The following is a 13,586-nucleotide window of genomic DNA, read 5'->3' as shown; positions in this document are numbered from 1 at the left end:
TGAAGTCCACCATCAGCTCTTTCGTCTAAATGACGGGAGACAGACAAGTGGGTCACAGTCAGGAGGGGGAAGGGGAAGAGTCAGGTACTAGAGAGTATCCCTGTGGCTGTACCCCTTGACAATAAGTACTCCTGTTTGAGTACTGTTGGGGGGGAAACCTGGGAGAAGCAACAATGTCCGTGCCTCTGGCATAGAGTCCATCCCTGTGGCTCAGAGGGTAGGGAAAGGAAGAGGAAGGCAGTAGTGATAGGGGACTCTATAGTTAGGGGTTCAGACAGGTGATTCTGTGGACGCAGGAAATCCCAGGTGCCAGGGTCCGGGATGTTTTGGATCGCGTTCAAGATATCCTTCAGTGGGAGGGAGAACAGTCAGAGGTCGTGGTACATATTGGTACCAATAACATAGGTAGGGAAAGGGAAGAGGTCCTGAAAAATGACTATAGGGAGTTAGGAAGGAAGTTGAGAAGCAGGACTGCAAAGGTAGTAATCTCGGATTACTGCCTGTGCCACGCGACAATGACAATAGAAATAGAATGAGGTCGAGGGTAAAATTCGTGGCTGAGGATTGGAGCAGGGGGCAGTGATTCAGATTTCTGGATCATTGGGACCTCTTTTGGGGCAGGTGTGACCTGTACAAAAGGACGGGTTGCACTTGAATCCCAGGGGGACCAGTATCCTGGTGGGGAGGTTTGCTAGGGCTACTGGGGAGAGTTTAAACTAGAATTGTTGGAGGGGTGGGAACCAAATTGAGGAGACTGGAGAAGAGGTGGTTAGCTCACAAATAGAAAAAGCTTGTAGACAGTGTGAGAGGGAGGATAGGCAGGTGATAAAGAAGGGACCGAAGGCTTGAGATGTGTTTATTTTATCGCATGGAGTGTTGTGAACAAAGTGGATGAGCTTAGATCGTGGATCAGTACTTGAAGATATGATGTGGTGGCCATTACAGAAACTTGGATGGCTCAGGGACAGGATTGGTTACTTCAAGTACCAGGTTTTAGATGTTTCAGAAAGGACAGGGAGGGAGGCAAAAAAGGTGGGGATGTGGCACTGTTGATCAGAGATAGTGTCACAGCTGCAGAAAAGGTGGACGCCATGGAGGGATTGTCTATGGAGTCTCTGTGGGTGGAGTTTAGGAACAGGAAGGGGTCAATAACTTTACTGGGTGTTTTTTATAGGCCACCCAATAGTAACAGGGATATCGAGGAGCAGATAGGGAAACAGATCCTAGAAAGGTGTAATAATAACAGAGTTGTCATGATGGGAGATTTTAATTTCCTAAATATCGATTGGAATCTCCCTAGAGCAAGGGGTTTAGATGGGGTGGAGTTTGTTAGGTGTGTTCAGGAAGGTTTCTTGACACAATATGTAGATAAGCCTACAAGAGGAGAGGCTTTACTTGATTTGGTATTGGGAAATGAACCTGGTCAGGTGTCAGATCTCTCAGTGGGAGAGCATTTTGGAGATAGTGATCATAATCCTGTCTCCTTTACAATAGCATTGGAGAGAGATAGGAACAGTTGAGTTAGAAAAGCGTTTAATTGGAATAAGGGGAATTATGAAGCTATCAGACAGGAAATTGGAAGCTTAAATTGGAAACAGATGTTCTTGGGAAAAAGTATGGAAGAAATATGGCAAATATTCAGGGGATATTTGTGTAGAGTTCTGTATAGGTACGTTCCAATGAGACAGGGAAGTTAGGGTAGGGTAGAGGAACCTTGGTGCACAAAGGCTGTAATAAATCTGGTCAAGAAGAAAAGAAAAGCTTACAAAAGGTTCAGAAAGCTAGGTAATGTTAGAGATCTAGAAGATTATAAGGCTAACAGGAAGGAGCTTAAAAAGGAAATCAGGAGAGCCAGAAGGGGCCATGAGAAGGCATTGGCGGGCAGAATTAAGTAAAACCCCAAGGCATTCTACAAGTATGTGAAGAGCAAGAGGATAAGACATGAAAGAATAGGACCTATCAAGTGTGACAGTGGGGAAGTGTGTATGGAACCGGAGGAAATAGCACAGGTACTTAATCAATACTTCAATATTCACTATGAAAAAGGATCTTGGTGGTTGTAGTGATGACTTGCAACAGATTGAAAAGCTTTAGCATGTAGATATTAAGAAAGAGGATATGCTGGAGTGTTTGAAAAGCATCAAGTTGGATAAGTCTCTGGGATCGGATGAAATGTACCCCAGGCTACTGTGGGAGGTGAGGGAGGAGATTGCTGAGCTTCTGGCGATGACCTTTGCATCGTCAATGGGGACGAGAGAGGTTCCGGAGGATTGGAGGATTGCGAATGTTGTTCCTTTATTCAAGTAAGGGAGTAGAGATATCCCAGGAAATTATACACCAGTGAATCTTACCTCAGTGGTTGGTAAGTTGTTGGAGAAGATCCTGAGAGGCAGGATTTATGAACATTTGGAAAGGTATAAAATGATTAGTAGTCAACATGGCTTTGTCAAGGGCAGGTTGTGCCTTACGAGCCTGATTGAATTTTTTGAGGATGTGACTAAACATATTGATGAAGGAGGTGTATTAGATGTAATGTATATGAATTTCAGAAAGGCAAGGTACCCCATGCAAGGCTTATTGAGAAAGTAAAGAGGCATGGGAATCCAAGGAGACCTTGCTTTGTGGATCCAGAACTGGCTTGCCCAGAGAAGGCAAATAGTAGTTGTAGACAGGTCATATTCTGCATGGAGATTGGTGACCAGTGTTGTGCCTCAGGGATCTGTTCTGGGACCCTTACTCTTCGTGATTTTTATAAATGATCTGGATGAGGAAGTGGAGGAATTTGCTGATGACACAAAGGTTGGAGGTGTTGTGGATAATGTGGAGGGCTGTCAGAGGTTACAGCGGGACATTGATAGGACGCAAAACTGGGCTGAGAAGTGGCAGATGGAGTTCAACCCAGATAAGTGTGAGGTGGTTCATTTTGGTAGGTCAAATATGATGGCAGAATATAGTATTAATGGTAAGACTCTTGGCAGTGTGGAGGATCAGAGGGATCTTGGGGTTCAAGTCCATAGTCCAAAGCAGCTGCGCAGATTGACTCTGTGGTTAAGAAGGCGTACGGTGTATTGGCCTTCATCAATCGTGGAATTAAATTTAGGAGCCGAGAGGTAATGTTGCAGCTATAGAGGACCGTGGTCATACCCCACTTGGAATACTGTGCTCAGTTCTGGTCAACTTACTGCAGGAAGGATGTGGAAGCCATAGAAAGGGTGAAGAGGAGATTTACAAGTACATTGTCTGGATTGGGGAGCAGGCCTTATGAGAATAGGATGAGTGAACTCGGACTTTTCTCCTTGGAGCTACAGAGGGTGAGAGGTGACCTGATAGAGGTGTATAAGATGATGAGAGGCATTAATCGTGTGGATAGTCAGAGGCTTTTTCCCAGGGCTGAAATAGTTGCCACAAGAGGACACAGGTTTAAGATGCTGGGGAGTAGGTACAGAGGAGATGTCAGGGGTAAGTTTTTTACTCAGAGAGTGGTGAGTGCATGGAATGGGCTGCCGGTGATGGAGGCAGATATGATAGGGTCTTTTAAGAGGCTTTTAAATAGGTACACGGAGCTTAGTGAAATAGAGGGCTGTAGATAAGGCTAGTAATTTCTGAGGTAGGGACATGTTTGGCACAGCTTTGTGGGCCGAAAGGCCTGTATTGTGCTGTAGGTTTTCTATGTTTCTATGTTTTCTATGTTTACTGACATTGAGTGCCAGGTTGTTACTGTGGCTCCACTCCACTAGTTGGCATATCTCACTCCTGTACGCCCTCTCATCACCACCTGAGATTCTACCAACAATGGTTGTATCGTCAGCAAATTTGTAGATGGTATTTGAGCTATGCCTAGCCACACAGTCATGTGTATACAGAGAGTAGAGCAGTGAGCTAAGCACACACCCCTGAGGTGTGCCAGTGTTGATTGTCAGCAAGGATGAGATATTATCACCAATCCGCACAGATTGTGGTCTTCCGGTTAGGAAGTCAAGTCAAGTCACTTTTATTGTCATTTTGACCATAACTACTGGTACAGTACATAGTAAAAATGAGACAACGTTTTTCAGGACCATGGTGTTACATGACACAGTACAAAAACTAGACTGAACTATGTAAAAAAAACAACACAGAGAAAGCTACACTAGACTACAGACCTACACAGGACTGCATAAAGTGCACAAAAACAGTGCAGGCATTACAATAAATAATAAACAGGACAGTAGGGCAAGGTGTCAGTCCAGGCTCTGGGTATTGGTTTCGGTGCCTTTTCCCAGACGGCAGGAGGGAGAAGAGATTGTATGAGGGGTGCATGGGGTCCTTCATAATGCTGTTTCCTTTATGGATGCAGCTTGTAGTGTAAATGTCCGTGATAGCGGGAAGAGAGACCCTGATGATCTTCTCAGCTGACCTCACTATCCGCTGCAGGGTCTTGTGATCCGAGATGGTGCAATTTCTGAACCAGGCAGTGATTCACTCTTCCGTCTCTGCCTATACTCAGGGTGTATAAGTACAGTCAGGTGATCAGACTTCCCGAAGTGAGGGCATAGAATTGCATGGTGGGCATTCTTGATGGTGGTGGCGTAGTGATGGTCCAGTGTGTTGTTTCCTCAGGTATTGCAAGTAATCTGTTGATGGTAATTGCTTAGCAATTTTTTTCAGACTGGTCTTGTTAAAATCTCCCAAAACGATGGTGAAGGTGTTAGGGTGCATGTTGATCCCATTGCTCAGATCATCTAAAGCCTGCTTGACATTGGCCTGAGGTGGAATGTACTGCTACCAGAATGACCCCAAAGGACTCCCATGGTAGGTAAAAAGGATGACACTTTACTGCTAGATATTCCAGGTCTGGTGAGCAGAATTGGGACAGCACTGATAGATTTGTGCACCAAGAAGAGTTGATCACGAGGCATACTCCTCCACCTCTGCTTTTGAGAGACTATAGATCTATCCTGACAGTGTATAGTAAACGCGTCGATCTGAATCACTGCATCCAGTATGGAAGGGGTTAACCAGGATTCCATAAAACAAAGGACACATGGTCCTAATGTCCCTCTGATTCAGCACTCTGGCTCTGAGATCATCGATTTTATTCACCAGATTCTGCATGTTCGCCAGCAAGATAGTTGGTATAGGGAATTTAAAACCCCATTTCCTTAAACACACTTGTAATCCTGATCTGATCCCGTGCGTACTCCGCTAATTCTATAATATAGCATTCTGAAAGAAATTCTATCTCATTTGTAGTCAGAGTCGTAGAGTCATAAAACTCCAGAGCACAGAAGCTTACCCTTTGGCCAATCTAGTCCATGCCAAACTACTATTCTGCCTAATCCCATTGACCTGCTCTCCATATCCTCCTGACCGTGTTCTTACCCAGACTTCTAAATGTTGAAATCCAACCCTTATCAACAACCTTCTCTGACAGCTCACACTCTCTGATGTTCCATTAAACATTTCATCTTTTGTCCTTAACCCACAAGCTCTAGTTCTAGTCCAACCCAAATGCAGTGGAAAAGGCCATTTAACCTATTGATACTGTTCATAATTTTGTATACCACGATCAAATCTTCCATCATTCTACCCTCTAGGGAATAAAGTCATAACCTATTCAACCTTTCCCTACAACCAAGTAGGCTCTAGTTGGCTCTATGGCCAACCAAGTTTGTGCTAAACATCAATCATCCATTTATACCAATCATACATTAACCTTCTTATCAACTCACCCATATTTAACCATTCTCTGGGGGCACATCTTTGGGATGTGGGAGCAAATTTGAGTGGCTAGAGGAAATAGACATGGCCACAGGGAGAATGTAAAGCACCTGAGTTTGGGATAGTATTTGAGGTCAGGATGGCACCCTGGTCTCTGGTGATTCAAGACAGCAGATCTACTAACTAAACTACTTGATGGTGCTTCCTTCCACTGAATCTCTCTTTCTGTCCTATTTTTACCTTCTTATTGTTCTAGCTTCCCTTTTCACAACCCTTCCTCTCACTACACTCTCCCAGTCTGCTGCTACCTCTGCCCTACAGCACCGGCCTTTATCTCCGCTCTCCCAGTCTCCTGTTACCTCTGCCCTACACCACTGGTCATTCTTTCCCCCTCCCAGTCTCCTGTTACCACTGACCTATACCACCGGCCATTCTCTCCCTCTCCCAGTCTCCTGTTACCTCTACCCTATACCACCGGCCATTCTCTCCCTCTCCCAGTCTCCTGTTACCTCTGACCTATACCACCGGCCATTCTCTCCCTCTCCCAGTCTCCTGTTACCTCTGACCTATACCATCGGCCATTATCTCCCTCTCACAGTCTCCTGTTACCTCTGACCAATACCATCAGCCATTCTCTCCCCTCTCCCAGTCTCCTGTTACCTCTGACCTATACCACCGGCCATTTTCACCCTCTCCCAGTCTCCTGTTACCTCTACCCTATACCACCAGCCATTCTCTCCCCTCTCCCAGTCTCCTGTTACCTCTGACCTATACCACAGGCCATTCTCTCCCCCTCCCAGTCTCCTGTTACCTCTGACCTATACCACCGGCCATTCTCTCCCTCTCCCAGTCTCCTGTTACCTCTGACCCATACCACCGGCCATTCTCTCCCTCTCCCAGTCTCCTGTTATCTCTACCCTATACCACCGGCCATTCTCTCCCCTCTCCCAGTCTCCTGTTACCTCTGACGTATACCACTGGCCATTCTCTCCCTCTCCCAGTCTCCTGTTACCTCTGAACCATACCACCGGCCATTCTCTCCCTCTCCCAGTCTCCTGTTACCTCTACCCTATACCACCGGCCATTCTCTCCCTCTCCCAGTCTCCTGTTACCTCTGACATATACCACCGGCCATTCTCTCCCTCTCCCAGTCTCCTGTTACCTCTGACCTATACCACCGGCCATTCTCTCCCTCTCCCAGTCTCCTGTTACCTCTGACCTATACCACCAGCCATTCTCACCCTCTCCCAGTCTCCTGTTACCTCTACCCTATACCACCAGCCATTCTCTCCCTCTCCCAGTCTCCTGTTACCTCTGCCCTACACCACTGGCTATTCTCACCCCCTCCCAGTCTCCTGTTACCTCTGACCTATACCACCAGCCATTCTCTCCCTCTCCCAGTCTCCTGTTACCTCTGACCTATACCACCAGCCATTCTCACCCTCTCCCAGTCTCCTGTTACCTCTACCCTATACCACCAGCCATTCTCTCCCTCTCCCAGTCTCCTGTTACCTCTGCCCTACACCACTGGCCATTCTCTCCCCCTCCCAGTCTCCTGTTACCTCTGACCTATACCACCGGCCATTCTCTCCCTCTCCCAGTCTCCTGTTACCTCTGACCTATACCATCGGCCATTATCTCCCTCTCCCAGTCTCCTGTTACCTCTGACCTATACCACCAGCCATTCTCTCCCCTCTCCCAGTCTCCTGTTACCTCTGAACTATACCACCGGCCATTTTCACCCTCTCCCAGTCTCCTGTTACCTCTGACCTATACCACCGGCCATTCTCTCCCTCTCCCAGTCTCCTGTTACCTCTGACCTATACCACCGGCCATTCTCTCCCTCTCCTAGTCTCATGTTACCTCTGACCTATACCACTGGCCAATCTCTCCCTCTCCTAGTCTCATGTTACCTCTGACCTATACCACTGGCCATTCTCTCCCTCTCCCAGTCTCCTGTTACCTCTGACCTATACCACCGGCAATTCTCTCCCTCTCCCAGTCTCCTGTTACCTCTTACCTATACCACCGGCCATTCTCTCCCTCTCCCAGTCTCCTGTTACCTCTGACCTATACCACCGGCCATTCTCTCAATCTCCCAGTCTCCTGTTACTTCTGACCTATACCACCGGCCATTCTCTCCCTCTCCCAGTCTCCTGTTACCTCTACCCTATACCACCGGCCATTCTCTCCCTCTCGCAGTCTGCTGTTACCTCTGACCTATACCACCGGCCATTCTCTCCCTCTCCCAGTCTGCTGTAATCTCTGACCTATACCACCGGCCATTCTCTCCCTCTCCCAGTCTCCTGTTACCTCTGACCTATACCACCGGCCATTCTCTCCCTCTCCCAGTCTCCTGTTACCTCTGACCTATACCACCGGCCATTATCTCCCTCTCCCCATCTCATGTTACCTCTGACCTATACCACCGGCCATTCTCTCCCTCTCCCAGTCTCCTGTTACCTCTGACCTATACCACCGGCCATTCTCTCCCTCTCCCAGTCTCCTGTTACCTCTGACCTATACCACCGGCCATTCTCTCCCTCTCCCAGTCTCCTGTTACCTCTGACCTATACCACCGGCCATTCTCTCCCTCTCCCAGTCTCCTGTTACCTCTGACCTATACCACCGGCCATTCTCTCCCTCTCCCAGTCTCCTGTTACCTCTGACCTATACCACCGGCCATTCTCTCCCTCTCCCAGTCTCCTGTTACCTCTGACCTATACCACCGGCCATTCTCTCCCTCTCCCAGTCTCCTGTTACCTCTGACCTATACCACCGGCCATTCTCTCCCTCTCCCAGTCTCCTGTTACCTCTGACCTATACCACCGGCCATTCTCTCCCTCTCCCAGTCTCCTGTTACCTCTGACCTATACCACCGGCCATTCTCTCCCTCTCCCAGTCTCCTGTTACCTCTGACCTATACCACCGGCCATTCTCTCCCTCTCCCAGTCTCCTGTTACCTCTGACCTATACCACCGGCCATTCTCTCCCTCTCCCAGTCTCCTGTTACCTCTGACCTATACCACCGGCCATTCTCTCCCTCTCCCAGTCTCCTGTTAACTCTGACCTATACCACCGGCCATTATCTCCCTATCCCAGTCTCCTGTTACCTCTGACCTATACCACCGGCCATTCTCTCCCTCTCCCAGTCTCCTGTTACCTCTGACCTATACCACCGGCCATTCACTCCCTCTCCTAGTCTCATGTTACCTCTGACCTATACCACTGGCCAATCTCTCCCTCTCCTAGTCTCATGTTACCTCTGACCTATACCACTGGCCATTCTCTCCCTCTCCCAGTCTCCTGTTACCTCTGACCTATACCACCGGCAATTCTCTCCCTCTCCCAGTCTCCTGTTACTTCTGACCTATACCACCGGCCATTCTCTCCCTCTCCCAGTCTCCTGTTACCTCTGACCTATACCACCGGCCATTCTCTCCCTCTCCCAGTCTCCTGTTACTTCTGACCTATACCACCGGCCATTCTCTCCCTCTCCCAGTCTCCTGTTACCTCTACCCTATACCACCGGCCATTCTCTCCCTCTCCCAGTCTCCTCTTACTTCTGACCTATACCACCGGCCATTCTCTCCACTCTCCCAGTCTCCTGTTACCTCTGACCTATACCACCGGCAATTCTCTCCCTCTCCCAGTCTCCTGTTACCTCTGACCTATACCACCGGCAATTCTCTCCCTCTCCCAGTCTCCTGTTACCTCTGACCTATACCACCGGCCATTCTCTCCCTCTCCCAGTCTCCTGTTACCTCTGACCTATACCACCGGCCATTCTCTCCCTCTCCCCGTCTCCTGTTACCTCTGACCTATACCACCGGCCATTCTCTCCCTCTCCCAGTCTCCTGTTACCTCTGACCTATACCACCGGCCATTCTCTCCCTCTCCCAGTCTCCTGTTACCTCTGACCTATACCACCGGCCATTATCTCCCTCTCCCAGTCTCCTGTTACCTCTGACCTTTACCACCAGCCATTCTCTCCCTCTCCCAGTCTCCTGTTACCTCTGACCTATACCACCGGCCATTCTCTCCCTCTCCTAGTCTCATGTTACCTCTGACCTATACCACTGGCCAATCTCTCCCTCTCCTAGTCTCATGTTAACTCTGACCTATACCACTGGCCATTCTCTCCCTCTCCCAGTCTCCTGTTACCTCTGACCTATACCACCGGCAATTCTCTCCCTCTCCCAGTCACCTGTTACCTCTGACCTATACCACCGGCCATTCTCTCCCTCTCCCAGTCTCCTGTTACCTCTGACCTTTACCACCAGCCATTCTCTCCCTCTCCCAGTCTCCTGTTACCTCTGACCTATACCACCGGCCATTCTCTCCCTCTCCTAGTCTCATGTTACCTCTGACCTATACCACTGGCCAATCTCTCCCTCTCCTAGTCTCATGTTAACTCTGACCTATACCACTGGCCATTCTCTCCCTCTCCCAGTCTCCTGTTACCTCTGACCTTTACCACCGGCCATTCTCTCCCTCTCCCAGTCTCCTGTTACCTCTGACCTATACCACCGGCCATTCTCTCCCTCTCCCAGTCTCCTGTTACCTCTGACCTATACCATCGGCCATTATCTCCCTCTCACAGTCTCCTGTTACCTCTGACCAATACCATCAGCCATTCTCTCCCCTCTCCCAGTCTCCTGTTACCTCTGACCTATACCACCGGCCATTTTCACCCTCTCCCAGTCTCCTGTTACCTCTACCCTATACCACCAGCCATTCTCTCCCCTCTCCCAGTCTCCTGTTACCTCTGACCTATACCACAGGCCATTCTCTCCCCCTCCCAGTCTCCTGTTACCTCTGACCTATACCACCGGCCATTCTCTCCCTCTCCCAGTCTCCTGTTATCTCTACCCTATACCACCAGCCATTCTCTCCCCTCTCCCAGTCTCCTGTTACCTCTGACGTATACCACTGGCCATTCTCTCCCTCTCCCAGTCTCCTGTTATCTCTACCCTATACCACCAGCCATTCTCTCCCCTCTCCCAGTCTCCTGTTACCTCTGACCTATACCACCGGCCATTCTCTCCCTCTCCCAGTCTCCTGTTACCTCTACCCTATACCACCGGCCATTCTCTCCCTCTCCCAGTCTCCTGTTACCTCTGACATATACCACCGGCCATTCTCTCCCTCTCCCAGTCTCCTGTTACCTCTGACCTATACCACCGGCCATTCTCTCCCTCTCCCAGTCTCCTGTTACCTCTGACCTATACCACCAGCCATTCTCACCCTCTCCCAGTCTCCTGTTACCTCTACCCTATACCACCAGCCATTCTCTCCCTCTCCCAGTCTCCTGTTACCTCTGCCCTACACCACTGGCTATTCTCACCCCCTCCCAGTCTCCTGTTACCTCTGACCTATACCACCAGCCATTCTCTCCCTCTCCCAGTCTCCTGTTACCTCTGACCTATACCACCAGCCATTCTCACCCTCTCCCAGTCTCCTGTTACCTCTACCCTATACCACCAGCCATTCTCTCCCTCTCCCAGTCTCCTGTTACCTCTGCCCTACACCACTGGCCATTCTCTCCCCCTCCCAGTCTCCTGTTACCTCTGACCTATACCACCGGCCATTCTCTCCCTCTCCCAGTCTCCTGTTACCTCTGACCTATACCATCGGCCATTATCTCCCTCTCCCAGTCTCCTGTTACCTCTGACCTATACCACCAGCCATTCTCTCCCCTCTCCCAGTCTCCTGTTACCTCTGAACTATACCACCGGCCATTTTCACCCTCTCCCAGTCTCCTGTTACCTCTGACCTATACCACCGGCCATTCTCTCCCTCTCCCAGTCTCCTGTTACCTCTGACCTATACCACCGGCCATTCTCTCCCTCTCCTAGTCTCATGTTACCTCTGACCTATACCACTGGCCAATCTCTCCCTCTCCTAGTCTCATGTTACCTCTGACCTATACCACTGGCCATTCTCTCCCTCTCCCAGTCTCCTGTTACCTCTGACCTATACCACCGGCAATTCTCTCCCTCTCCCAGTCTCCTGTTACCTCTTACCTATACCACCGGCCATTCTCTCCCTCTCCCAGTCTCCTGTTACCTCTGACCTATACCACCGGCCATTCTCTCAATCTCCCAGTCTCCTGTTACTTCTGACCTATACCACCGGCCATTCTCTCCCTCTCCCAGTCTCCTGTTACCTCTACCCTATACCACCGGCCATTCTCTCCCTCTCGCAGTCTGCTGTTACCTCTGACCTATACCACCGGCCATTCTCTCCCTCTCCCAGTCTGCTGTAATCTCTGACCTATACCACCGGCCATTCTCTCCCTCTCCCAGTCTCCTGTTACCTCTGACCTATACCACCGGCCATTCTCTCCCTCTCCCAGTCTCCTGTTACCTCTGACCTATACCACCGGCCATTATCTCCCTCTCCCCATCTCATGTTACCTCTGACCTATACCACCGGCCATTCTCTCCCTCTCCCAGTCTCCTGTTACCTCTGACCTATACCACCGGCCATTCTCTCCCTCTCCCAGTCTCCTGTTACCTCTGACCTATACCACCGGCCATTCTCTCCCTCTCCCAGTCTCCTGTTACCTCTGACCTATACCACCGGCCATTCTCTCACTCTCCCAGTCTCCTGTTAACTCTGACCTATACCACCGGCCATTCTCTCCCTCTCCCAGTCTCCTGTTACCTCTGACCTATACCACCGGCCATTCTCTCCCTCTCCTAGTCTCCTGTTACCTCTGACCTATACCACCGGCCATTCTCTCACTCTCCCAGTCTCCTGTTAACTCTGACCTATACCACCGGCCATACTCTCCCTCTCCCAGTCTCCTGTTACCTCTGACCTATACCACCGGCCATTATCTCCCTATCCCAGTCTCCTGTTACCTCTGACCTATACCACCGGCCATTCTCTCCCTCTCCCAGTCTCCTGTTACCTCTGACCTATACCACCGGCCATTCACTCCCTCTCCTAGTCTCATGTTACCTCTGACCTATACCACTGGCCAATCTCTCCCTCTCCTAGTCTCATGTTACCTCTGACCTATACCACTGGCCATTCTCTCCCTCTCCCAGTCTCCTGTTACCTCTGACCTATACCACCGGCAATTCTCTCCCTCTCCCAGTCTCCTGTTACTTCTGACCTATACCACCGGCCATTCTCTCCCTCTCCCAGTCTCCTGTTACCTCTGACCTATACCACCGGCCATTCTCTCCCTCTCCCAGTCTCCTGTTACTTCTGACCTATACCACCGGCCATTCTCTCCCTCTCCCAGTCTCCTGTTACCTCTACCCTATACCACCGGCCATTCTCTCCCTCTCCCAGTCTCCTCTTACTTCTGACCTATACCACCGGCCATTCTCTCCACTCTCCCAGTCTCCTGTTACCTCTGACCTATACCACCGGCAATTCTCTCCCTCTCCCAGTCTCCTGTTACCTCTGACCTATACCACCGGCAATTCTCTCCCTCTCCCAGTCTCCTGTTACCTCTGACCTATACCACCGGCCATTCTCTCCCTCTCCCAGTCTCCTGTTACCTCTGACCTATACCACCGGCCATTCTCTCCCTCTCCCCGTCTCCTGTTACCTCTGACCTATACCACCGGCCATTCTCTCCCTCTCCCAGTCTCCTGTTACCTCTGACCTATACCACCGGCCATTCTCTCCCTCTCCCAGTCTCCTGTTACCTCTGACCTATACCACCGGCCATTATCTCCCTCTCCCAGTCTCCTGTTACCTCTGACCTTTACCACCAGCCATTCTCTCCCTCTCCCAGTCTCCTGTTACCTCTGACCTATACCACCGGCCATTCTCTCCCTCTCCTAGTCTCATGTTACCTCTGACCTATACCACTGGCCAATCTCTCCCTCTCCTAGACTCATGTTAACTCTGACCTATACCAC

General features: G+C 50.0%; 1 protein-coding gene across 2 annotated transcripts in view; it reads right to left on the bottom strand.

Annotated features, from left to right (window-relative positions):
- Nucleotides 1-13,586, bottom strand: part of LOC140714971 (ras-related protein Rab-37-like) — a 387,517-nt gene that overhangs the window by 230,627 nt on the left and 143,304 nt on the right. The gene's annotated exons all lie outside the window — the stretch shown is intronic.

The sequence above is a fragment of the Hemitrygon akajei genome, chromosome 22 (genome assembly GCF_048418815.1).
Source record: "Hemitrygon akajei chromosome 22, sHemAka1.3, whole genome shotgun sequence".
NCBI classification, from domain to species: Eukaryota; Metazoa; Chordata; class Chondrichthyes; order Myliobatiformes; family Dasyatidae; genus Hemitrygon; species Hemitrygon akajei.
This window is presented reverse-complemented; position numbering and strand designations above follow the sequence as displayed.